At 45.0% G+C, this 25,746-nt stretch overlaps 1 protein-coding gene and 1 pseudogene across 4 annotated transcripts in view; both read right to left on the bottom strand.

The window, feature by feature from the left end:
• Positions 1-25,746, bottom strand: part of TTC7B (tetratricopeptide repeat domain 7B) — a 1,385,350-nt gene that overhangs the window by 310,526 nt on the left and 1,049,078 nt on the right. The window lies entirely within an intron of this gene.
• On the bottom strand, positions 5,992-6,576 carry LOC147690081 (exosome complex component CSL4 pseudogene; annotated as a pseudogene).

Below are 25,746 nucleotides of genomic sequence, written 5' to 3'. Positions count from 1 at the left end.
GGTCAGACGTCCTACATGACGAGGCTCCGCCAAATGGGTGGGCTGATAGGATATCTATTATAGACCCGTGTCATGTGACCACCTGGTCTGGTTCAGTGCAATCCAAAAGGGTTACTTGAATAGGACCACTTAGACTCAGCTATGTTAGTTAACAGACCCTCCAACTCCTTGTGTTTGTGACGGAACCACGCCGTCATGAGCCACGGGCGGGCTGTGCTTATGACGGCGTGGTTCCGTCACGACTCCGCCCACTCACTAATTCACCCGCACAGGCGGGGAATCAGTGCCGCGTGGACGGAGCGCCACAGCATGACGGAACCACGCCGTCATGAGCATACGCCACCCGTGGCTCATGACTGCGTGGTTCCCTCACAAGCATGAAAGGGGTTAAAACAAAAGAGTCCATGTGGAACAGGGAGGAACACTGTCCTCAGCGATCCTACAAACTTTCCAACTGCCACATCCGTCTCAGTCCTTGGCTACAAACCATTTCTGTGCCAGCCACTCTAAGGCATAGTTTAAGTGGGAGGAGCCTGGGAGGTGTGGCTAATAACTTATGGAGAGGACACAGAGCTCCTCAGCTCTCCATCGAATGCACCAGCAAAGTGTAACCCAGAGAGGTTTAATAACGTCTCCTGATAGATTGTTACACCTGTCGGCTCCGCAGACACTGCTGCACTTGTTAGTTCCCAATGCTTGTTTTCATTCCCAAAACTGTACTTTTGTTTCCACAGTTGGCCCACCTATGGCTCACATATAAGTCCTTTGTAAAAGGTACCAGTGCTACAGAGGGCATTGTGACCAGACAGGGTCTCTAAGGGCTGCAGCATGTATTAAGCCACCCTAAGCGACCTCTCACCAAACACATGCACACTGCCACTTCAGCCAGCATGTTTTGTTGCAAATAAAATGAAGAGTCGACACTGTGTGCTAGGCCGCCGGCACTGCCTGAGGCAAAGGTAAGTCACCCCTACAGCAGCCCTGAGGCAGGGTGCACAATACCTCTGATGAGGGGATAACTGTATGAGCAGAGAAGAGATACTGGAGCTTCTTGGATTCCAAAGGTATCTGGAGTGCAGAGCCAAAAAGCCTTAGCAACAGCAAGTTGACGTGGTGCACAGAGGTTCAAAATTGCAGAGAGGACAGGTCAGGCCTTGAGGGAGTTGCAGAACCACCACCTGTTTTGCTGAACTTTCGGACTCTCTGTGGGACGTAAAGGAGTAGTAGTCCAGTCAGCTTCATTGTGGTGCCTGCAGATACAGGGGATTGACTCCTTCACTCCAAAGGAGATTAGTTCGGATGTCCTTGATGCCTACAGGTCTGTTGAAGATCCTGGAAGAAGCACAGACATAGACTGGAAATCGCAGGAATTACAGAAAGCATAAGCTGAAGCCATTTTGTTTGTGGCATCCATATGCATTAGCCATGTGTTAGCCATGTGATTCTGCCGTCCTCCTTGTTACCTCTCCTTCAGTACTGAGTCAGAGCAGTGCGCATGCTCAGAAAGGCCTGTAGCTGCTAGAATGCACCTGTTTTAGAATGTAACTGTCAGGCTGTTTCAACTGATTAAGCGGTCCTATGTCTCCTCCCACGTTGCTGAGTAAGTGGTTTCTGTCTGCCCATGTTAGTCAATAACTATTCCTGTATATGCCTGTACCTCTTCTTTGAGTCTCCATGCTTACTCAGCGGTAAATAGGGTATAAAAGGCCCTTGGTTTCTGTATTCCATGGACTACATCATACAGTGCCCAAGGGTGTTATATTGATGTAGTCCCACTCATGAGTAATTAGTAAACCTGTTTTTTAAAAAAAATATTCCAGCCTCTGTGCCAATTTCTATATGTTGGTTTAAGGACCAGTGGACAGATAAGGGTGAACCCCTGCACCCCGAAGAAGACTTGCAGAAAAGCGAGAGTAGGACCCTCCCTTGATGCAGTTTCAGTTCCGGGTGAAGTTCAGGTGTTAAGACAGTCGAAGAGTGACGTGGTTTCAGGCTTGAGTCTAGTCCCATGACAAATCTGAGTACCCACCCAGAGGTAAACCCTTTATACCCTAAGAAAGGGGTTGGGACGACTCAGGGGTCCCTCCCAGAGGAGGGACTGGACAGAGGGGAGGATACCCCCATGTCCTTTGTCCAGTTTCACACCAGAGCGGGAGCCAAGGGCTCCCAGGAATTATGCTAGGAGGCCTTCAAATGTGCCCTTCAAAGCAGTCTGGTGGCGCTGGCAAGCACCCCCACCACAGCCCAATATACTACGTCCTGTTTGGGACCTATTCTCCCTTCCCCTGCTCCAGCTGAATTCAGCAGCAAGAGGGCAGACTCGTTGCTGACATACCCTGGAAGGCTGTTAGCTGGAGTACTGGGGGCTTCCCGGAGATGAGCTGCAGTAACGATCTTTCTGGTGGATAATTTATCTACCAGCAGATTCCTCATCTGTAGAACAATCCCAGTCGGCAGATTGGATTCAGAAACTTCAAAGCTCTCACATCGCCGGTAGGCGATGATGGCTTTGTATCAACGCCGGAAGTCTGGTGACATCATCAAAGTAACATAAAACCCACCCAGAAGTCACATAGTCAGTTTCCATACATTTTTTTCCCAGCCTTCAAGGCAAGTGACGGACTGACATCACTAGAGTTAAGTTCTAAAAAGTTAAAGTGGATTCCTATTAACTTTCCCTATAACACATCTACAAATGGGGAGGCGGTCGGTGAGGAATATACAGGTACATAAAGCATCCACCAGAAAGATTATTACTACAGGTAAGTAACTTTTTCTTCTGATGGATACTTCTACCTGCAGATTCCTCACTTAAAGAGCAGGCTACAGGGTAATACCTTGTCCTTGAAGAACGGCTGATGGAGGATTAGACAAGGAAATCCTTAAGAACAACTCTGGCAAAGTTGGCCCTGGTGGAATGAGTCCTAAGTCCTTTCAGAGGTTCTTTCTTGGCCAAGGCATAGCCGGTTTTTGATGCATAGGATGATGCATTTCGAGAGGGTCCTTTTCTGAACTGCTTTCCCCTTCTTAGCAACACAGTAACCAACAAAGGGATGGTCATCCAGTCATATGTCCTCTTTGAGGGGCACATGGTAGCAGACTGCCCGCCTAGGATCCAATCAATGCTACCATTGGGGTGGGACAGAAGACAGACGTTTGGGAGTCACTACGTTTGGCAGAAAAGCAGCCCTGGTTTGTGAAACCAATTTGTCTGGACAAAAAGAGGCAAAAGGAGGACAGAAATAAAGTCATAACTAAATTAATGTCCCACTGGGGCACAACAAAGCAGGTTGGAGGATATATATATATATATATATATATATATATATATATATGAGGTACGTGGCGCTCCTTAGACAACACACAGCCAATTAGCCGATCAGTGGACACAGGAACCAGCAAGACCCGTAGTTTGGTGCAAATCTTTTTTATTTTAGTATGTAGCCCAGCACCAGTCCGCCATGACGCGTTTCGGCTAGAGATAGCCTTGATCACATGACATATATATATATCGGTCAATCCCATAAAAAAAAAGCATGACAACGGTAAACTTGAAAATGGATGGTCCGCCACAGAGGAATTCCAGACAAAGAAGCTAAATACCCCATGACAGTGCCTATCGCACAACCCCTCTGAGCATGCGAAAGGGCGCATTGCAGGGCCTGTGACAGCTTGGCCTGCAAGGGGTCCACATTATTGTTCACTCTCCATGTGACGGAGTTGCTTCATCTGCCCAAGTAAGCAGATTTGTTGGAGGGGCGACGTGCTGACAAAATGACGTTCACCACCTCCGGTGGCAGCTTAAAGGAACTCAAGTGTCCCCACTCAAGCTCCAAGAATGTAGCCAAGGGCCTAGTAGATTGGGGTGGAGAATTATCCTTCTTGACTAGGAGAGAAGATCCAGTCTGAATAGTAGACGCCGCGGGGAATCAGGAGATCTCCATGCCACACCGTCAAATGGAATGAAGAAGAAGGCTTTGAGCACCAGCCAAATTGCCTGCAGTTCCTACAGATTGGAGTGAAGGACCTGTCCTTATATAGACCAAAGGCCTCCGAGCTCCAGATCTTCCAGACCCTAGGGTGGAGGCATCCATCACTATCGGAGTCATGGCCGAAGGAGTGAAGACCATCCTGTAGCTCAGGCTCACCTTGTTCCCACACCTAACCACTTCTGCCACAGCTCTGGAGGACATCATGATGGAATCCAACAGGTCTCCCTGTACTGTAGCCACTGCCTGTGCAGACACCACTGCATGGCCCTCATGTGCCAACGTGCATGTGTGATTAGGAACATGCAGGGATCTAAAAGACATCGGAATCTTGGGACTCTCATGACTGGAACTCTAGTGCCTTGCAGGAAAGATGGAACTATTTCTTGGATGGCAGTGATCCTTTACAGTGGGGAAAAAGTGTATAGAAGGGTGGTATTGCGTACAGACCCTATGAACGACAGTTATTGGTAGGGTCCCAGGTGAGATGTGGGCTTGTTGATTAAAAAGCCCTGGTCAAACAGCAGGAATGCTGTCGACTGCAGATGAGGTGATACCACCTCTGGTGAACTAGATTTGATCAGCCTGTCATCCAGACATGGGACTATTGGGATGCCCGATCTCCACCACCATCACCTTCATGAAGACCTGAGGCGCTAAAGTCAGCCAGAGTGTAGTACTGTAAATTGGTAGTGTGCCTTACCCACCACAAATCGCAAGTACTTCCAATGAGACCGCAGGATAGGGATGTGGAAGTATGCATTCTGCAGGTCAAGGGACACAATCCAATCTCCACATTCCAATGCTAATAGTACATGAGCTTGGGACAGCATCCTGAAAGTTTCGTTTTTGAGGAAGAAGTTCAATTCACTGAGGGCCATGATCTACTGCTCTGTAACTATCTCGACTGCTCCTTTCCGTAGGAGTGCTGCCACCTTCTACTGCAGTATGGCAAGGTGGTCTGGAGGGTAGTTAGATGCCAGAGGGGAATAGGGGGTGGAGCCACAAGGTATGGAATGATGTAAACCCTAGCCACAATTTGGTGGACCCAATGGTCCAAAGTAATGGCCTGGCAGGAAAGGAAAAAGCAGGAAACCACCCTCCCACAGTCTCTGAGTTTTGGGAAGAAAACTGGGTTTACTTTCCTGGTGGTGCGGGAGAGGAGGAGGAGGAGGAAGGCAGTAGGGTGGATCCACTGCCCTTTCTTCTGGATCTATCTCTATAGCAGAGTTCTTCAAACTGTGGGGCGCGCCCCCCCAGGGGGGCGCGACACCATCCCAGGGGGGGCGCACCTCAACCCTAAAATCCTACCTTTGTTGTCCTCTGCAGCGCAAGTCTTCACCCATTTCAAATGGGAATTTCTTTCATTAGCGAACTCCTGGTGACAAGGGTTTGGAGGGGTGAGGGAGGGGAAATCATTGGGCACGATGCGCCCATGCTTTTGTCAGCTAAGTGCTAACAGTTCACCCTCCCAGGAGGGGGTTAATTGGTAGCGCTGAAATGCTTCAGCTGCAGTGGGAGGCAGGACGTCTCAGCTAAAACCGAAAGTAAAGGAATAGACAGTCCTGTTCCTTTGCGTTCGATTTCAGAGCAGAGGAGACTCCTTGCCTCCCACTGCAGCTTAGAAAGTACTTTTATTTGTCTTTAAATACAAACATTACACTTTAGTTGCATTAAAAAAGCCTGCAAAAACAAACAGAAATACTCATTTTGTGCCGAATCGGACCCTATCAAACCATTTCCCGAGCAGTATAACCACTTTAGGCACCAAAAAGCAAAATAATTTTGAGAAACAATTTTTAGTTGGACATGAATCTGCTCATATGCAATCCCTTCCGTCAACCAATGTACCTTTTGCCATGGACACTACATAGAGCAGCAAGACTGTAAATGTCATAGAATAACAGATTTTATGTATGCCAGGAGAGCTGCCAACAGTGCGTAGTGTGCAGCACAGCTCCAAGAGGCGCGGGAAACAACACTTCTTAGAAATTCAAGTTGACTATGTCTGCTGAAACTCTGGCTGCACCAGGGCCACTTTCCTGAACTCCTTCCTGTGCGTCTGCGGGCACTGCATCTCACACCAGCTGATAGGCACCATCTGTACTCCTGCTTCACTATGGGCAACCACCACGCCCAGCTCGTTCTCAGCGGTTGTCAACAGATAGTTGGACTGTGCATCACCAAGAGAAATAACTTGCCAGGACTATGTCACCAGGTCGGAAACTCTTGTACACTACAACCTTGTTTTTTTCAGTGGCTCGAATGTCTTCCTTTCGTATTGTTCCTCTGAATGTATTCGTCAATGGAGTGGATGCAATGTAGAGGATCTGAACTTTGGCAAAGCGGGAATTAATGCTGCACACCTTACAAGTGACAGTTGCACCCACGTCAGGTAGGAGCTGGGACTGCGCATCTCTCACCACAGAAACCGTAGGCAACATTCCATTATCACTTTTCTTCATCACATACCCTGATAGGGAGGCATAAATATATACCCATGCCTGCTGTATGTCCCACTGCCAGGGTAAAAGTCTTCAAGACTGCACAACCGTTCTCCGGGTATACAGTACCGTGCTGGAGCCATGACCACTAACTGCTCTGCTGGTCCCAAACACTCTAGCGCAGCGACGCATGCTCTAACGAGCGTGAACCCACTGCAGCTGAAATAACTGTTCCATAGCTGCCAAGGTTTAAGATTGCAATGTGTGACACTTTTATCATTTCAGTGTAATTAAGAGTTACATTTCAACCACTAAGCGACACTTTTCTCGCAAGCAAAATCAAGCTGACGAGGGAAATATATATAAACATTAGAAATGACACACATGCTACATTAGGAAATTTAATTGTACTATAATTGTTTATTGGAGGTAGCATACAGCTAAATTTTCACATTGCGGAGTCCAGAGTGTACAGGGCACTTTATCGCGTAATTTGCACATGATGTTATCTGTTTGAGAGCATTTGCCACTTCTGAAATTTGTTTGATACCAGAACAATTATTAGTTACTGTATAGTGACATTATGTACTTTAGGTCGTAAGAGGCACTTGTTTTTAAAGCTTGTATGATATTATTTATGTGTTAAATAATATGTCCAAGTTTATTGTTTGAAGTCACTGATTGGTGTAGTTTTAATATGGATGGATAATAATACTGACACCCATGTATTTGCGATGTTTTTAATATGTGTATTTGTGATTGTATATATGGTTGTGCTTTGCAAACCAAATAAAGCATTTTGAACTGAACTGAAATGACACACATATTGGAGAATTAATTCAATTAATTCACTTGCATAAATTCTAGACCCCTTGGCTTCAGAGTTTATGTGAGTTTTCAGATCTTTAAAAACTATTTCTGTAATAGCAAAATTTGCATTGTGTTGCTTGGCTTTTTATTCCATAGGATAACTCTGTTATTTAATGACAGAATCATATATTGACTTGAAAGTCATAATTGGCTAAATATATTTACGAACAAGCTACCTGAGAGATTCAGAATACTGAATGGCTTTTAAATGTGACATATTGTTTTCCGTTGCCATGCTGCCACTGGCATTCCTATTTGATTATATTTTCGAAATTCAAAAGCTTTGTATGATCGTGGCGGTATTTAATTCACAGTTCTTCTTACCCCCATGCACAGTTCTCCTTCCGGTCACCTCACTCAGGTAAACTTGTGTGCCATCCTGCTCACTACCACTTGGATCGCAGGTGGAAAAGGCCTAATGCCACTTGATGTCAATTGGATAGTAAAGACTGTGGGCCTTATAAAGTTATTTGCTGCCTCGTCGCCACAGACATATACATACATGGGTAAAAACTACATCATAGCTGCAGGTTAGCCATGCCAGCATGGTGTTCTTGTAATCACTTGTGGTTCGTGACAGTAGGCCTACCAAAGCAGAAGGTGGTGAGCCCATCCTAAACTAAAATCCCCCATGCTGTGGTAGTGTTCTTCCGTGGCGTGGTACTTTTCTGCCCTACTTCTAGTACTACACTAACCTAGTCACATAGCTAAAAAAAACTGTAACAGCAATTTATTCACGGCAGCAGCGGATAAGTGTTTAAAAAGATGTAATTGATAACTACAGTTTAGTTAATAGATTACCTGCTCTATCAAGAACTTAATAATTATTCATGATAGTCACTGGACAGCAGCTGAGCCCGGCTGCGGCCCGGTAGGCTTGGTCCCTCCCAGTCGCATGATATATTACCGCCACCGATGTGCCATCAGTCATGCTGCAACCAATGAGCACAGCAGCTTGCTGCACCCACTCTCACTGCGACTGCCCACCCGCCCACCCGCCCACCTTTTCTCCCGGCACTGCACGGTGACCCTGACTCGTGAGCCAGCCAGCCTCTTTAGCCCTGACTTTGGATGACTGGTGCAGGTGGGATTTGATACCACATTGGTACCATCCATGAGCCATCTTTACCGCAGACGGTCGACGGTGTCCTGCATTGACAACGGTGAAAATCAGCCGCAGCTGGCATTAGTTACTGTTGGAAATACCACGGTCAGAGCGGCGAGTTCAGGAGGAGCAGGAACTGCGCATTTTAAGTTAAGAAACGCAGGCGGCAGCAGGAGGACTATCGGTAGTGACGCACATAGCCTAGTATTGTGAGTCTGACAGATATGACCCGTGATATGTACGCAGCGGTCAATTATGTAGTGTACCAGATTCCAGAAATTTCTGTCAGGTGGCGGGGGGGCCCAACATCTAAAAAAATTCAGCTGGGGGGGCTCAACCTACAAAAGTTTGAAGACCTCTGCTCTATAGTGTCTGACCAATAGATTAGGCTGTTACTGGTTTTTTGGCTGATATTGCTGTTGGTAATGAAAAAAGATCCTCTCAAGAAACCTCACAAACATTGTAACTGTCATAAGTTCCCTGAGGTAGGATGCAGCTGGAGACCAACGGAGCGAGCTGCAGCTTTACTGGTCTTAAAACACTGCAATACAGAATTTGCTTTGTCAAAAAACACAGATGTACCTTGTTGGCAAAATGATGTGCCGGGTCGAATGTCAGATCCAAAAGATTTGCCTGGACGTCTGCAGAAAAGTTACTTGTCTGGAGCAAGGCATGTCTACAAATGGAAATTGAGGTGCCCTGGCCACTGAATCGGCTATATCATGTCCTAATTTAATGATGTGCCAAGAGACTGACATGAATCACCTCCTGAAAATGTTCAACTCTTAAGCAGTCTTATACATAATTTATGAAAGTGGACAACTTAAGGTGTTGGTGGACCAGTGGGGAAGTCCATGGCTAGGTCTTTGATAGATGTGTAGACCACTGACAGAAGATAAACTTGATATCCCAGAGCTTTACCTCCAGTATCCCCATAAAAGCAGAGGACCAGAGGTCTGAATCTGTACAAAAAAATCATAGAAACTGGTTCTACCCTCGTCTTCCTCAAACAGATATTGCGCATCCATACAGGATCGGTTCTGTGGAGCAGCGTCGGACTGCAACATCGGTGGTGTCATATGAGGTACTGGAGATGGAGGTGGAGACAGCGGCAGTGGTGTCCAATGCATTGAGGGCTGTTGTGCCGAATACGGGAGAGTTGGGTCAAAGCAATGCAGTGTCAGCACTGGATCCGATGGTGTCGAAGCAAAAGGCATAAACATCTGAAATCTGTATGGAGTCATCGACCCTGAAGGGTGACAGGTGGCAACAAACCGCTCAAACGGTCAAACATGTAGGGTTAATGAACACTGATGGGAAATTAGGAAAGGCTGTCGCTGAAAGCTTGGGCAGTGTAGACCCGGCCCAAGGTATCTATGAAAATCTGAGGCCAATCCAGAGCCAGGTCCAGTGTAGTCATCGAACGGGCAGCTTGGAGAAAGGACCACCGGGGTCAAGTCGACTAACTCCAGCTCAAAGGACGAGTGTCCTGTGGGAAATGGAGAGCGTCGAGGTGACTTACCTTTGGAGTATTTCTTACTCTTCTTGTGCTTCTTTTTTTTTGCCCCCTGAAGATTGAGATGGTGACCTGAAGCAATGTCATGAGCGCTGTTGGCATCAACGTCATTCATAGCCTTGGCCATACAGAGTTTTGCTTCCCACTCTTTGATGTTATTGGGGTGCATGCTTTTACAGGAAGCACAGGTTGAGAAGTCATGGTTTGACCCTAGGCACCAAAGACAAATAGCGTGGTGGGTCCATTATGGACATCCATCTCTCACAATTGCTACAGGGTTTGAAACGCAGTTTGTTTTAGGCAGGGACATGGTGCTGAACTGTGGTACAATTTTTGTGAGCAGAAATCTCCTCAGAGAGAGCAAGCTCTGGATCCGCATCAAAGGCGTGGAAAAGGGGGAAAGAACGCATTTATGCTGGAGCAGTGCTATATGTCACCAGATGCTACTTCCAACGTTGATACTAAGCGAGCACCCTTGACGGGTAACGTTAAAGCTTTGAAGTTTCTGGATCAAGTATAACAACTGGGATTGTTCAACAAATGAGTAATCTGTAGGGAGAAGTATCCATCAAAAAAGAAAAATATGCAGGCATCTTGAAAATGTTGTGATGTCTAAATTATAAACAATACTTAATAAGATAACATACAGGGAAATACCAGACTGGCAGGCTACTGGCATGGTTGGTGAGGTTTGATAAAATAATCCATCCCACAACTATGATACAGGGTAATCTAACGTGAGAAAACTTGAGATTGGATTTTTCCTGGAGTGTTCTGATAGATTCTAAAGTTAGGAATGGTGCAAAGATTGTTTGCACTCCAGACATCTGCCTGCTAGAACACTTTCTACACTATTTTTGCCTCTCTGATTTAATTTGTTGCTGCCTTGTAAGTGAGCCAAATAGTTCCTATCTTACTTCACCTTATGGAAGCACCAGCCATGGCACCGATACCCGGCTATATACCATACCTGATCACTTATAGCAGTGATGGAGTTCTGCTGTCCCAGGTAGGTCTCCAGCACACCATTTGCTAACGTGCAGAATGAGGAGCACAGTCATTTCTACTCATTAATATTAATAATGCGGGCATTGTGCACTTCACTATGCACACCCACTTTGTTCATGGAAGGATTACTGAATCCAGATTTCATGAGTCATGAGTCTGGGTATGCAGACTCCTTGACTAAAAGAAGAACTGAATGTTCCATCATCGATCATCAGCTGGTGGTAAATGCTAATACTTCTGAGATAAACAAGTGATTGGCCTGCAGCTTTGCCATTTTACATGCCTTGCTGCGAGTTGCCAGGGCCCTGTTGGTCTTAAAAAGCATAAGCTTAGTACAAATAATTTTATCACAGTTCAGCAAGTCACTGCCTTCAATTGATGAACAAACAACGATTTAGCACCATATCTGGAAAACAAGCTGTTAAGATCGTGAAATCTATAAGAACGGCCACACGTAATATGATACCAGAAAACTGGAAACCTCAACAAATTAAAGAACAGCAGCTACAGAACACTGATAGGGACACAAGTCAAAAAATTGCAGGGTGCACAAGGAAGAACTACAAATCTGATGACATTAATTGCGTTAAATCATTGGAGAGGCATCATCACAGTGCTTGAGTGAAGTGTCAGACTGTGAAATTGAAACTTACTTTATCTGATAGAGCCCGTCCTTAGAACTACAAAAAACAGTTTATCTTGACACAAATATTAAGGGGTGTTAAAGCTGAACTAGTGCAAACCCACATGCTTCGTGACCACTGTAACTCACTAGGCAGAACCAAAAGACTTCAGAATCAGCCAGCCAGGTTCTGCCTTAACCTGTGCTAAAGGGACCACATCAAACCTGCCCTCAAAGCACTAGACTGGCTCTCAGTTAACAAAAGGAGTGAATTTAAGGACTTGAACGCCATCCATAAAACATACTGGGGCAAGTGCTCAGTATGCCTTCAGAAACTGGTACAGCACTGGGCATCTCCGAGAGTCCTTCATTCAATGTCTGCCCTTTGGATCAATCAATCGTCCTTCAAGAAATTGAACCACAGTGGAAGATCGATGGGTGTACACGAACCTTGACATTGAAATGCCCTCAGTCCAAAATCGGGATACATCTCTTACTACACACTCTTCAGAAAACATCTGAAAGCTGAATTCATCTAAGCACAACAGGGATAACAATGAAATAATGTCAGATACTGTTAATTACCCATGCGTTTGGAATCTATCACACACCCACACCAAGTCATTCTGTGCATCTGGTCACCCACCTGTCAGCCACACTGAAGTATTCAAAAGGAGACAAACAACTAAACAAATAAATAATGGGTTGAAGATCTAACAGGCTTTATAACTAACAAAACCATTAGAAAAGGGCAAATATCAGCAATGATACTGAGACCAAGACGGGGAATGCACCTCGGGAGTGCAATGCTTCAAATGGGGAAAATAATCAGTCCAGTCGCAACCCACAAATACAGAAACGCTTCTTCCACCTTGTGTATGGTACTAGAGCACTTCCTGCCTTGATCACTGCTGCCAAGCAGAGTTATTAAGGAACTTTATCCTTAATTGCTGCTGTCTTTGATTAATTGCAGCTGCCAGTGCCTCATTTAGAGACCATCGGTGGCCCTTAACAAATGTGGCGTCCTTTCTCTGTATCTCCCAATCACATCAATCACTCTTCTGGTAAAAATACTGGAAAAGGTGGTGGCGGTGGAATTCCATAATCCCTCTTGGAACTTCTTTATTGAAGTTCTTGTCCAAGACTGGCACAGAGCTGGCCCTCTGCAGAGTAACCTGTTAGAGATCTTGTGCAGGTCAGAAGCAGACATCCTAATACTGTGGGAACTATCAGCAGCTTTTAACAACCATGATCGATCATATGGCTCTCCTACAACGTTTGGAGATGGTGGAAGAGGTATTAGTGGCGGAAACAGCATTTTTTGTTTATTTACTGGAAGACAGAAGTCGCAATGTACTCATGAATGGGTTGCAGTCTGAATCTGGACTTGATAAAACTCCAACTTGTTGCCCCACTGGATTCTGTCTTTCACCTATCTTGTTAAATTGCACATGTGCTTCTACTCCAAGAGATGCTTGTGGGTCCAAGGTTTGGGTTTTCAAATTCGAGATCTTTAAGCTGTCTGGAAATGCAGTGTCTCATTTTTACCAAGCTCCAGCCAATGGATGATAGCTAGCTGGTGTCAACTGAACGACATACTAACAACCAAACCTTGAAGTGAGAACAAGTCAACCCTACCTTGAAAGGGAAACCTTCTCAACCAAGGTACTTCTGGATATCCAGCTACTATAGTCCTTGCCATTTAGTACCATAAAGCGTGCACAATGCCACTCACTGGGGAAAAAAAAGATGTTCTTAATAAATAAAAAAGGGACTCATCTTACAGGAACAACTCTGGAAGATCTAGAGACCCATCCACAGTCTCGTCAGCCTCTCAGGATTGGTTTAACAATTCGGAGATATGACAGGGTAAGTGCTGTCCATCAATGTGCCTCCTATCACTGTACATATGGAAACAGGATAAAATGTCGCAGCATCTCATAGTCACATTTCTAGCTCTGGTCTCTCAGATTGGCTCAAAAATTAATAAGAAATTAGTCTATATCGAGGATCTAAAGTACATCAATCTAAAACCAAAAACCAGTGTGTCTAGCTACACTATTCACAACCATTCCTGGGGAATATTTATCTATACACTACTTGTTCACTCCATGTCCCGATTGCCGATTTACAAACTGATCCTCCTCTCTGCCGAAGTGCAAAGGATCCATCTACAAGTAGATGCCTTTTCATCCTTCATGCCGGGCTACTTGTAGTCCGCAGGAGGGACTGGTAAGGTATGAGTGTCGAGAGCTGCGCCGTAACACGGCATTCATTTTCAAGACGATTAATCTCTCTATCACTAGATATCTTCTAATATGGTGTGCCACAGCAGCCCAATGATCTTGTATGTGATTCTGACAGATTTCCGATTGGAATTTGAACAAAGCCGGCTTTAATTCCATCGACACTGACACAATTCTTACATCCAAACTCAAATACATTGACATTTTTTGCGACCCTTCTATCACAATGAAAGTTCAGGTCCGTTTAGTCTTGAATTCCAGCTAATACTATCTTAAGCTCTTTTGAAGGTTTAGTCAATTTCTAATACATAGGCATTTGGCTACAATGTTTAGGTCTTGGATCAATGCTGTGTATGCATCAATTTTCAAAGGCCTAATGCACAAGATGCAAGTGATTTAGAATCAAGCGGCATGCATTGTGACTAAAAACGCCTTATGGAGTGAATGTTTCCTCGATACAGAGACAGGTGCATTAGTATCTTGCATCAATTTTATTTTAAAATCTTGTCAATCACCGGGAGCGTCATGTGGTTCTGCCACAGCATTTTTAAGCTCCAGGTTGGAGATCTATATCCCTACTCGTTCACCTAGATCTCTGGATTAGACACTATATCTACTATTGCTAGGTTTTAGAGAAATAATGAAGTTGGCTGTATATATTTTCTCCCTGCTGCTCAGTTTTGGAGTGCTACACCAGAGTCTGTGAAATCAAGGAGCACATGATCGTACATAGAGTCAGCACACTGCAATCCTACTTGGAAATCCTACAAGAGGAATTCTACACAGAGTCTCGTTAGTAAAGCACAAACGTGTCTTGTGCAAGGGTCCCTTCTCATCTCTACCGGTCCGAACTTTTACACCCTTAATTGAACAAGCCTATTCAACCCATCTAAGGTTTTTTCCCCCTACACTTAGGTTCCACCAATTAACCTAAAGATTCATAGATGGTCAACCGGGGGGATGGGATCTTGTTTAGTGAACTGAACTAAGAACACTGCAAGGTGCCTTGACTTGCTAAAGCAGACTTTTAATGGTGATATTGCAAGGTCAGGGTACCACGTTTCTCAATCAAAGCCCAGAAGCAGACACACAGTGGCATGATGGACTATCTGGATGTGGATGACAGATCTGATGGGAAAGATCACAGCACAATGACTTGCTGAAATCAGTTTACAAGAAAGAGCTATGCTAAGTACATGCATTGCATTGTATGGTAGGATGTCCTGAGCATCTCCCTGAAGTGGCACTGTGCCCATACAATTAGGAACTGCTGACAGACTGATGATCCCAATCAGCACCCAACCATCAGAAGGCCAATGTTCTTGCAGCAATTACAGATCTTCAAGGGCTGGAAGAACCCTGCAGATCTGAACTTTGTTAAGATCACTGCCAGCACTCTGAAGCTTTCTCGGTTTCCTTCTCGCTTATCTCTTCCTCAATGTTATCAGGATGAAGAGTCACACCAACTCTTTAATAATGCACACTCGCTAACTAGTGGTAAGCAGGCAGTAAGGAGATATGCCGTTTACAGTGACTGATTGGAGTAACAGGCGCCAGCCGCACACCATCTGAGAAAGAACTGCAGCTAGCACTTAGCTTGGAGTTTCAAAGCTCAAGCTTGAGGCAGGCAGAAAATCCTATCGCACTGGTCTAAGAATAGCTGCCGGTTCAGACTGCGAAAGCTGCCAAAGTGAAAGCTGTAATTATTAGCAAGTAACAGGCAGAAATTAAACACCTACTTAAAAGTCATTTTTAGCTGCCATTGCAGCCCTTCTGCAGTGAACGACAAACGTGGCGAGCCAAATTTTACTCTTAGGAAGCTACCAACAGAAAGGCTTCAAGCTGGTTTCAGTCAGTGGGACCATAACTCATTAGCACTTCATCTACTGCACTTGATCGTAATGAAAGACTATATTCAATTTAAATACCTAAACATGCTCGTCTGTCTACAAGCTCATTTCTCCCAGCAAAAAAGGAACACAAAAAGAAAGACACAACTGCACGTTAGCGATCCCTTGACATAAGGAAAGCCTGTCTTAAGGAAGCTAGCACTTAGCTTGGAGTTTCAAAGCTCAAGCTTGAGGCAGGCAGAAAATCCTATCGCACTGGTCTAAGAATAGCTGCCGGTTCAGACTGCGAAAGCTGCCAAAGTGAAAGCTGTAATTATTAGCAAGTAACAGGCAGAAATTAAACACCTACTTAAAAGTCATTTTTAGCTGCCATTGCAGCCCTTCTGCAGTGAACGACAAACGTGGCGAGCCAAATTTTACTCTTAGGAAGCTACCAACAGAAAGGCTTCAAGCTGGTTTCAGTCAGTGGGACCATAACTCATTAGCACTTCATCTACTGCACTTGATCGTAATGAAAGACTATATTCAATTTAAATACCTAAACATGCTCGTCTGTCTACAAGCTCATTTCTCCCAGCAAAAAAGGAACACAAAAAGAAAGACACAACTGCACGTTAGCGATCCCTTGACATAAGGAAAGCCTGTCTTAAGGAAGGGCCAGTAAGTACTTCCTGGAAGTAAGGTAAGGCTTTTGGGTGCACCCGTAGGTGATGCCAATTTACAAGAATAGCCAAACAAGCATTTGCAATGCAGTAGGTTTCGCATTTACCAAGATCTATTGCAGTGCACATGGGAGGCATCACAGCTAACGAGAGGGAGGGTGAGGGGCTGTCGAAGGCACGTACAACGGGAGGAAGGGCGGAGAAGGCACGGACAACAGGAAGGCGGGCGAGAAGGCACGGACAATGGGAGGGCGGGGGGGGAAGAAGGCACAGACAACAGGAGGGCGGGGGAGAAAGCATGGACAACGGGAGAGAGGGGGGTAAAGAAGGCATCAAAGAATGATGTGCCTGCAGTAGGAGAACCTCATTAAAGAAAATTGTGCTCACAGTCTAACACGTACCGTGTAACAACTGAACTAAAGGGGCCCATCGCCATGGGAAGTGACAAATGAAGAGGATGCGGTACTAAGGAGGGACTAACAGCCTATTGACGAATCAGAAGCCAGCATTTAGGACAGACACTGACACAAGCCAATGGCAAATATGGGCGGCGAGCGGGCGGGGCTCCTATTTCTACAATAAGTCTTGCTGCTTGTGCGTTGGCTCTAGGCTCGATGTTAAATTTTTCTTAGGGGATGGGGCGTGTTCCGAAGGCAAAATGCTCTTTTGCCTGGAGCACCAAAAATACGATGAACATATTTGAAACCAGGGCATTTCACAAAAATAGAACAAGAACTACAAGTTTACATCTTCTGAGGGGCACAGATAACAGTGCTCATTAACATAGAAACACAGACAACAGGAACTAGGAAATAAAAAGCTTTTTTTTTAGAACCCAGTATGTTACCTGCTCATTAAAATGCTTTCAGATAACAGCTGCTAACTAGCCCTGCATTGGAACACATAAAAGTGGACCCGAGGGCCTCTCAAAGTTTTCAGTTGATCCTCTCTGAACACCTAGTTTACTGAAATCTGCCAGGACAGCAGGTGAAATCCCGGGTCTGTCCCAGCAAATCCAGGGACGCCTGGTCACCCTCAGAGCCGGACTAGGAACCAAAACCAGCCGAGGCAAACTACTCGGGCAGCCCCACCCCCTTCCCCGGAAAAGGGGGCAAAAACTCCCCTGTAACAAAAACGGCCCTCAGGGGCCCAAAACCGCCCCCCACCCTTTCGGCCCACCGGGGATTGCCCGGTGCCCGCAACAGCCAGTCCGGCCCTGGCCACCCTACCAAAACACCTTCCTGCATTCTTACCTGCTATTGTATCCATTACGAGTGCAGGGGTACCCAACCTAGATCTGGTTACTTGCCACATGTTCAGGATATCAACAAAGGCTATATTGTCATGTGATAAATCAAACTCATTTACATAGTCATCAGTTAAACTTCAAATGTGGAATGGATATGGCCCTTCGGTATCTATTTTGGACACGCCGGCTTTGGGGCCACTGAGCCTTTTCTGTGCATCTGACTATGCCAGTTCCCTTCTAAGCAACGTAGGACAGTGCTGATAATCTACAAATTACAGGAAACGCCAACATTGTCATCCCATGATGTACCCGAGTTTCCATCTGTAGCTACAATACCCACCCTGTAACATCAACTAATCTATCTATGACAGTTTTTAAGGGGACATCAACATAATACATGTATGACTCCATGGGAGGATACAACACACCAACCTTGTAACGTGGCGGCTGTGCCTTCATTCACAACAAAGAATAGTAGTGGGTCTATCAAACAGTCGGCTCGAGTATTTGTCTGAAAGGTAGGCTATGAACTACGTCAAAAGTAGAGCATCTTTCCTGTGTGGAAAAATACCCATCAGCTGTCGATCCTGGGCGTCCTGTTCATCATATGGGTTTCCTTCACACCGGGAAGGTAGGTTTTAAACCAAGAGATGGTAAAGATGAAAACCTATTTCTGCAGAAACATGTTGACCACATATTAACGCCTAGAGGCTATTTGTTAAAACCTCTAGTATTGCACGCTTTTTTATCTTGGGAATAGAAAGGTGGTTATTAAAGTTAGTTTTCCATTCTATTACCCAATTTTATCTGTTCACATCACAGTTCACACTCCTTTTCACTTCACACATGCACTGCTCTTGAGTTGTCCATCCTTACCCTGACACACGAAAACAAACAATAGGTTTTTATCTTTACCATCTCTTGGTTTAAAACCTACCTTCCCGGTGTGAAGGAAACCCATATGATGAACAGGGCGCCCAGGATCGACAGCTGATGGGTATTTTTCCACACAGGAAAGATGCTCTACTTTTGACGTAGTTCATAGCCTACCTTTCAGACACATACTCGAGCCGACTGTTTGATAGACCCACTACTATTCTTTGTTGTGAAAGTTTGTAATAAGGGGCTATAGTAGTGTGGGGTCTTTAAATTTCCCTTTGGGCCCTCTTCCCTCCCTTTTGTATTATGAGGCTGTGCCTTCATGACACAAATCAATACACTGACTGAATGGTACGACTAATACATTACATACAGTAATCAAATTAGTAAAATATTACTACTTATTAGATACAAAGGAGAAAGATTGGCCTTGGACGCAGAATTAAAGAAAGGAGTATTTTGTGCGAGTTTTATGACACTTTCATGGAAGGGTTTCACTCGTGGGTGCAAAGTTTGTAAACATCTTCAGTTCATCGGTATCACGTGGGCAGGACGAAGGCTGATTGAGTTACTCATTACTAGATATGTGTATTGGGGTTAGAGAGAAAGTACTATGCTCTCCCCCAAATCCTGAAGTACAAAAGGGGAGCGTTACACTTTGCATCCTCCAATGTGGTTGCAACGTGGCACTTGTCAGGCTGGGACAACTGGGGCCTCACCAATGAAAATATACCTACAAGCCAGGAGCCAAGGCAAGGCCGTTCTGGAAACACAGTACCAAGAACCCATCCTCAGCCAACTGGAAAAGCTCTTCCTTGAACCCTGATTTCACTGTCTTCTCAAAGGCCCGTGTGAAGGTAGGGAAATGAGGATGTGCGCACTGGAGGTCCCCTATCTCCCACCTCCTCCACCTTTGGGTCCCCCCTGGTTAAGGTAGGAAGCTAGAAAAGGACAATGCTTTGGCACATCTCACTCCATGCAGATCACAATCCATGGTTACACATGCTACATTTCAGAGCTCACCTACAGGATATATCTATCTGACTACAGAACTGCCCTCCTGATTATATCTCGCCGGACACATCTCACCACTACAGATCTCTCTCAGGACACAAACCCAAAATAAATTCCATGGGGTCATTTACCTCCCCCCACCCCAGCAGATCTCTCCACTACATACGCCCTCTGGGAATTACTGTATATGTGTTATCTTCTACATAGCTCCCATGAGAAGAATTTCAATGGCCAATACAGACATGCCTTCGCTTGAAACATCTCAGTCCCAAAATCTTACAGAACAACAACTTTACAACGTCCTTCCTTCAGCATTACCTTAGGGTCGGGTACTTAACCGCATGCGCGCTAGCGGGTTTTCCCGCTGCGCGCTAAAATTTGAAAATCGCGGCTTTCGTGACAAAGCCAGCTCGTCATGCAAGCAGCGCAGGTAACGCCCATGACGAGCTGGCTTTGTCATCCGCATCGAAGGGGTTAAGAAACTAGCTCAGGTTTTCGCCAATCAGGCTGGTATATAATGTTTCAATACATTAATACCACAAAGCAGGGTACATGAGAGGGGACTAAGGGGCAATGGAAAGGGCTAGGAATGACCACTGTTAGGAGTACTATGAGACAAAACACAATATTGTAAAATTACCAATATTTTGAGGACTTTCAAATCAGAGAGGGAGAGAGTGTGTGTGCTTTTTCCTCTGTGTCCATGGAAACATCGCTTTTGAAATATATATGACTGACATCTCATAATACCTGTGAGCACCTGTACCCAACTATTGATCAGAAAATACAGCTATTAGGGGGGTGTAATACCCCAAACACCCCAACCCCAGAAGCCACGCTCCAGGATTCAATCAACTCGCCCCCTTTTCATAGAACTGCTACTTTTAAACTGCAAAATGCTTAAAATGACTGAACAAAACAACATGGACCACAGTATTACAGGAGGGGGTAACGCTTACTGGGTCTGACACCCCAGAACCCCAATGTCAATAAGAAGACAAGTGACTGGTGAATGAAATATATTAAAAACGAATATCTTAATAACATACCCATGATTTAAATGCAAGTGGAGGATGTAAACAATGTCTTTCAAATTCTGACTTTAAAATGTAAATCAGTCAAAAATAAGCAAAAAAACTGACAGAAGCTAAAAAAGCAAAAGTGAAACAACAGAGTTAATACTATTCCGGATAGAGAAAAGAATGAGAAGACCTCCACAAAGGAAAGGTAGACTGCCATCCTTATCGAAACATATACATCCTGACAGATACGGAGCTGCATTCAGGCACTACAGGCCAATGTTCTAAAGCACTCTACATATTGAAGCGGTCAAGGTAGCACTAAATGCCCAAAAGGCCTCATTTTTGTGGGCCAAAAGGAATGTTACAAAAGACGTAAAGTCCATCTTGATATGGACCCTAGCAGTACCTTCTTCTGTTGAGCGGCGGGTGCTAATAGCAACGAGATCAGAATCTGGCTACATGCGTAGAACAGCAGTGGAAGGAAAGTGTTATCACTGGATTAAAAAAAGCCCCCTTGGAAAGAGCAAATACATCTCTTGTGTATATTTGCTGGGCCAGGAAGCATCAGCTTTGCAGGAAACGTGCGCAGTAAATGCAAATACTTTCTTCTGTTAGCTCTTTAGACAGATTTCTGTGTTTATTTTGCTGAGCTTTCAATGTGTTTTTGTTCCAGAAGAGTTGATATAGTAGGACATTTTTCTTTGAACTATTGGAGCTATCGTAAAATACCTTTTTAAAATAGGCTTTTAACCATTGCCAACCCCTGGGCTCCATGCCCCCTTGTGGCTCCACAGGTGTCTAGAGTTTTGCGTGCCACTTCTGAAAGATCATATGTGCATTCTGGGCTTTACCCAATTCCTTGTGCTTATGCACTCCCTCACTAGTTACCTTTTTCGGTCGAGCATGAGGCAGGGCATGTGCTGTACGGGGTCTGGCTTGCGAGACATATTGTTTACAATTAAAGTGTTGGAACCCGCCCATTGTCTACAATTCATTGGTTTCATTGTCATTCTTCTTTGCTGACTCCTAATTGGCCAGCACAAGCCAAGTGTAACTTCCTTTACTTTCTGTGGAGCATGGGCCAAACACAGATTGATTCAACTTAATTAGTGCTCATCCGCTGCTTGCGATGTGATTAAGATGCTATTTCTTCTTCTCCCCTTCTACTTCCCCCTGTGCATGGTGCGTCTTTTACCCACCCCCTCTCTGTGTTGCTGCCCCCATCTGGTGTGCATCCTCCTCCGTACCACCCTTGTCATGCTTTCCCCGTACCCCCTCCTCCAGGTTGTCCGTTTTTGGGTGCGCTCTTCACTCCTCGCACTCGTGTTGCTTTCCCCCTCCCATCTTGCTCCCATCTTCCGACACACCTCCCTCATGTTGCTTTCCGCCCACTCCTGCTGTCTCTTGTTGCTGCCCCCTGCCCTCCCTCATGTTGCTTTTCTCCCCACTCCTGTTGGTGATTGTAGTAAAGGAAAGATGCACAGTCCACTGTGTAAGTAAGATTCTTTAATGTACGTTCCTTCCAAGATATTAAGTACAGGAGTAGACCCCACCAGGAGCCAGCTGTAAGCAGCTCAGCCTCAGATGACCATCTGCCACACAAGGTTAGAGAGAGGCACTGTGAGCCAGAGGGACACCCAGGCATTCTATGATGTCACAGATATCATAGTACAGTCTATCCAGAGAAGAACAGTGGAGAAGACATTTACCACACATCCTCTTCCCTTATGGAGTAAAAACAGAAAAAGGAAACAATAGGCAAAATACTTTAAAAGCAACAAGTACTGCAAGAGAAAACATAAGCATGAACAGAAATACAATAACATGCTAGATTTAAAATGAACAAAAACAACTAAATGCTACTAAATGCCACATCCCCTTCCCTTAGGGTAAAAGCATGTTTTAGATGAAAGAGGACCAAAGTAGCAAAGAAAGGAGGGCACGCTCACAAATGGGTACACCAGAGGGTAAACACCCTGATAAACCAAGGCGAGCGTAGGCACAGACCCTTTACAAAAATGAAGAAAAAAAATAAACTTCTCACAAAGTACATCGACACGAAACCCTTGGCCACGAATCTCAGGCAGGTAGACCTTGTCAGAAGCAGAGTGTGAGAAAGAAATTAAGTTTAACAATCTCGACCAAAAAAAAAGGAACAACACAGGGTACTAACCCTTTAAAATCACAACCACCCCTAAGAAGGGTACACCACAGGATAGTCAACCTGGGAACAAAAACGGGGCATTGACTACCCACAAAAATACAACTAACCCTAAGTAGGGTACACCGCAGGAAAGTAAACCTGGGAACTGGAATGGGGCATTGACTACCCACAAATACACCACCTACCTAATACACAACTTCCCCTAAGTAGGGTACACCGCAGGATAATAAACCTGGGAAACGGGCATTGACTACCCACAAATACACCACCTACCTAAAAACACAACTTCCCCTAAGTAGGGTACACCGCAGGATAGTAAACCTGGGAAACGGGCATTGACTACCCACAAATACACCACCTACCTAATACACAACTTCCCCTAAGTAGGGTACACCGCAGGATAGTAAACCTGGGAACTGAAATGGGCATTGACTACCCACAAATACACCACCTCCCTAAAGAAGGGTACACCGCAGGATAAAAAACCTGGGAACAGAAATGGGCACTGACTACTCACAAATACATCACCTCCCCTAAGTAGGGTACACCGCAGGATAGTAAAACTGGGAAGTGAAATGGGGCGTTGACATAAGCATTGACTACCCACATGCAGTTAACCTACCCAAAATAGGTTACACCAGGACAACAATGACATAAGAGCACTGAACCTTAAAATAACACCTGGTCTAAAGACAAATTTAAAGTGCTGTTACACTAACCGCCCACACAACCCCAACTAAACAAACAAAGAGAAAGCAGGCATTGTGAAAACAATGAAATTGTAAAGCTCCTCAAACACTTTCTCTCAGTGGGCGCCCCCACACCTTACACACAAAACGAAATGAAGGTAAGCATTGCACACAGGAATAAACTGTACGATCCAAAAGTTCCTTCCAAGATATTAAGTACAGGAGTAGACCCCACCAGGAGCCAGCTGTAAGCAGCTCAGCCTCAGATGACCATCTGCCACACAAGGTTAGAGAGAGGCACTGTGAGCCAGAGGGACACCCAGGCATTCTATGATGTCACAGATATCATAGTACAGTCTATCCAGAGAAGAACAGTGGAGAAGATATTTACCACAGTGATCTACCTCCCTCATTCCCCACACCTCCCTCGTGAGGCTTGCCCTTCTTTTTTAAACATAATGCACAGCAGCACATGCTGCTGTGTAACATGGCATAAAAAAAAGCAATATGACACAGTCGACGATGGCCACGCCATAGCGCTTTTTTTGTGTCTTGACTTGAAGCCATTTTCTACAGCAACTTGCGCTGGTGTGCAGCATGTATAAAAAAACACTATCAAAGCCAATACAAAAAATATCTAAACCTTAAAAATGCTCTTAAAAATGTGGAACGCTGGGCAGCTAAATTTAAACAAAAAGATTCTAATTCTGCTAACGAGCCTTGCAACATAATCATGAACCTTGAGAGTAAAAGGCAAAGGGTTTCAGTGTCAGCAATACAGCATGGAATTACAGCCCAGGTGTTTCACCTTTTTACAAATCATATACAATTAGACTGGTGTTACACTGGAAAATATAATGTATCTCCCAGATATCGATGTCACAGATTTGCCAAGGAGAAGACCACAGAAGATGTGGCTGTTTGCATTGACAAAAAAGATTCTCCATTGACAATCAGCCACTCCGGTGATTTAATAGGCTGGTGCCTTTCAGTGCTTCTAATATTTTAGAGTTGCCTCAATAGAAGGGTAAATGAACAGAGCTGAGACAGCTGCACGCTTCTCCTGATAGAGAATATGAGTTGTCAGCCAATTCTCAGTTTACAGGCCACTAATTCAATATGTAGGAGGTCATTCAGCGAGCTTCTGAACTAGCCTGAACTCTCTCATCCATAAGAATGCACAGGATAAGTATCAGTATACCTGCTAGAAGAGACAAGCCTGGGTGCTGGGGTTGAAAGGTCATGGAAAGGAAGAAGGGGGTGGGGGTTAAGCAATGACTGTAAAAATTAATGGTAGTAAGCAGCTCACAGAATATATGATGTATTTCCCCGGACGATCTGTTGAACAAGGTATTTACCTTTGGTAACGCACTTTCAAGTAGAGACTATCTAGTCACAAATTCCTCACGTTTTGAATACTCTTACCTCTTTGTGTCAATCTGCCATACACTTCCTTCTTCCTACACAAACTGGTTCTGCGTACACTGGAATCTTTCCTGACGAAAGTTGTGACGCCGTTCCACAACAGTCAAACCACCACCCTGCCAGCGTTCTATGCTCCGCCTCACCCCTCTAAGGAGCAGAGACTCCATTGCTTGGACCCCAAGAGAGTATAGAGCTTCTGTAGAGATCGTACCAAAGACCATCCAGTGGATGGTAAGCTTTTTGTGGGGTTCTCAGGAACGAAAAAAGCCACAGTAGTACAGAAGAGAACCATCTCCGCGGACTCATGCTCCGCATTAAGATCTGCTAGGCAATGGTAAAGAAGCAGCCTCCAGAAGGACTGAACACTCGTTCTACCAGGGTCAAAGCTGCTATCACTTCATCGGCACACATAGCCCCTGTCCTAGATATCTGCTTTTGGCTACATGAGCACCCCACCATATGTTCACAATGCATTATTAAAAAAAATAAATAGAATTTTGTATCTATCGCATCCGCTAGCTCCCCTCTGAACAGTGGATCAAGTAACGAATATGCCGGGAACCGCCATGTAAACGGCGGGATCGTTTTCTTAGGGGTATCCAGCACTAGCAGTAGTGGCGAGTGATAAGACAGGGCAGTGGAAGGATCTTACAATCGCGTATCAGTCCCAGTATAGAGGAAGACACCAACCAATAATATATTCTGGTGTGTATGTCATAGTAGGCCAAGTATTGTGTGTATCCCCCCTGCACTGCGTGCCACATCCTCCACACATCCTCTAGGTCTAGACCAGTGATCACGCTGTGTAACGTTTGTGCCGCTGCAGAGGGCCTACGAGATGGACCTGCGGATCTATCCAGCGTCGGGTCTAGAACTAAGTTAAAATCCCTACCCCACAGGAACTGGGCTGCATTATAGTCGCGGGCTATCGGTGCCACTGACATGTAGAATTCCGAGGAATCATAGTTTGGGCCACAAACGTTGACTAATAC

Source organism: Lissotriton vulgaris, chromosome 9 (assembly GCF_964263255.1).
Source record: "Lissotriton vulgaris chromosome 9, aLisVul1.2, whole genome shotgun sequence".
In the NCBI taxonomy this organism is placed as follows: Eukaryota; Metazoa; Chordata; class Amphibia; order Caudata; family Salamandridae; genus Lissotriton; species Lissotriton vulgaris.
Note: the sequence above shows the minus strand (reverse complement) of the source record. Positions and strands in the feature narration are given on the sequence as shown.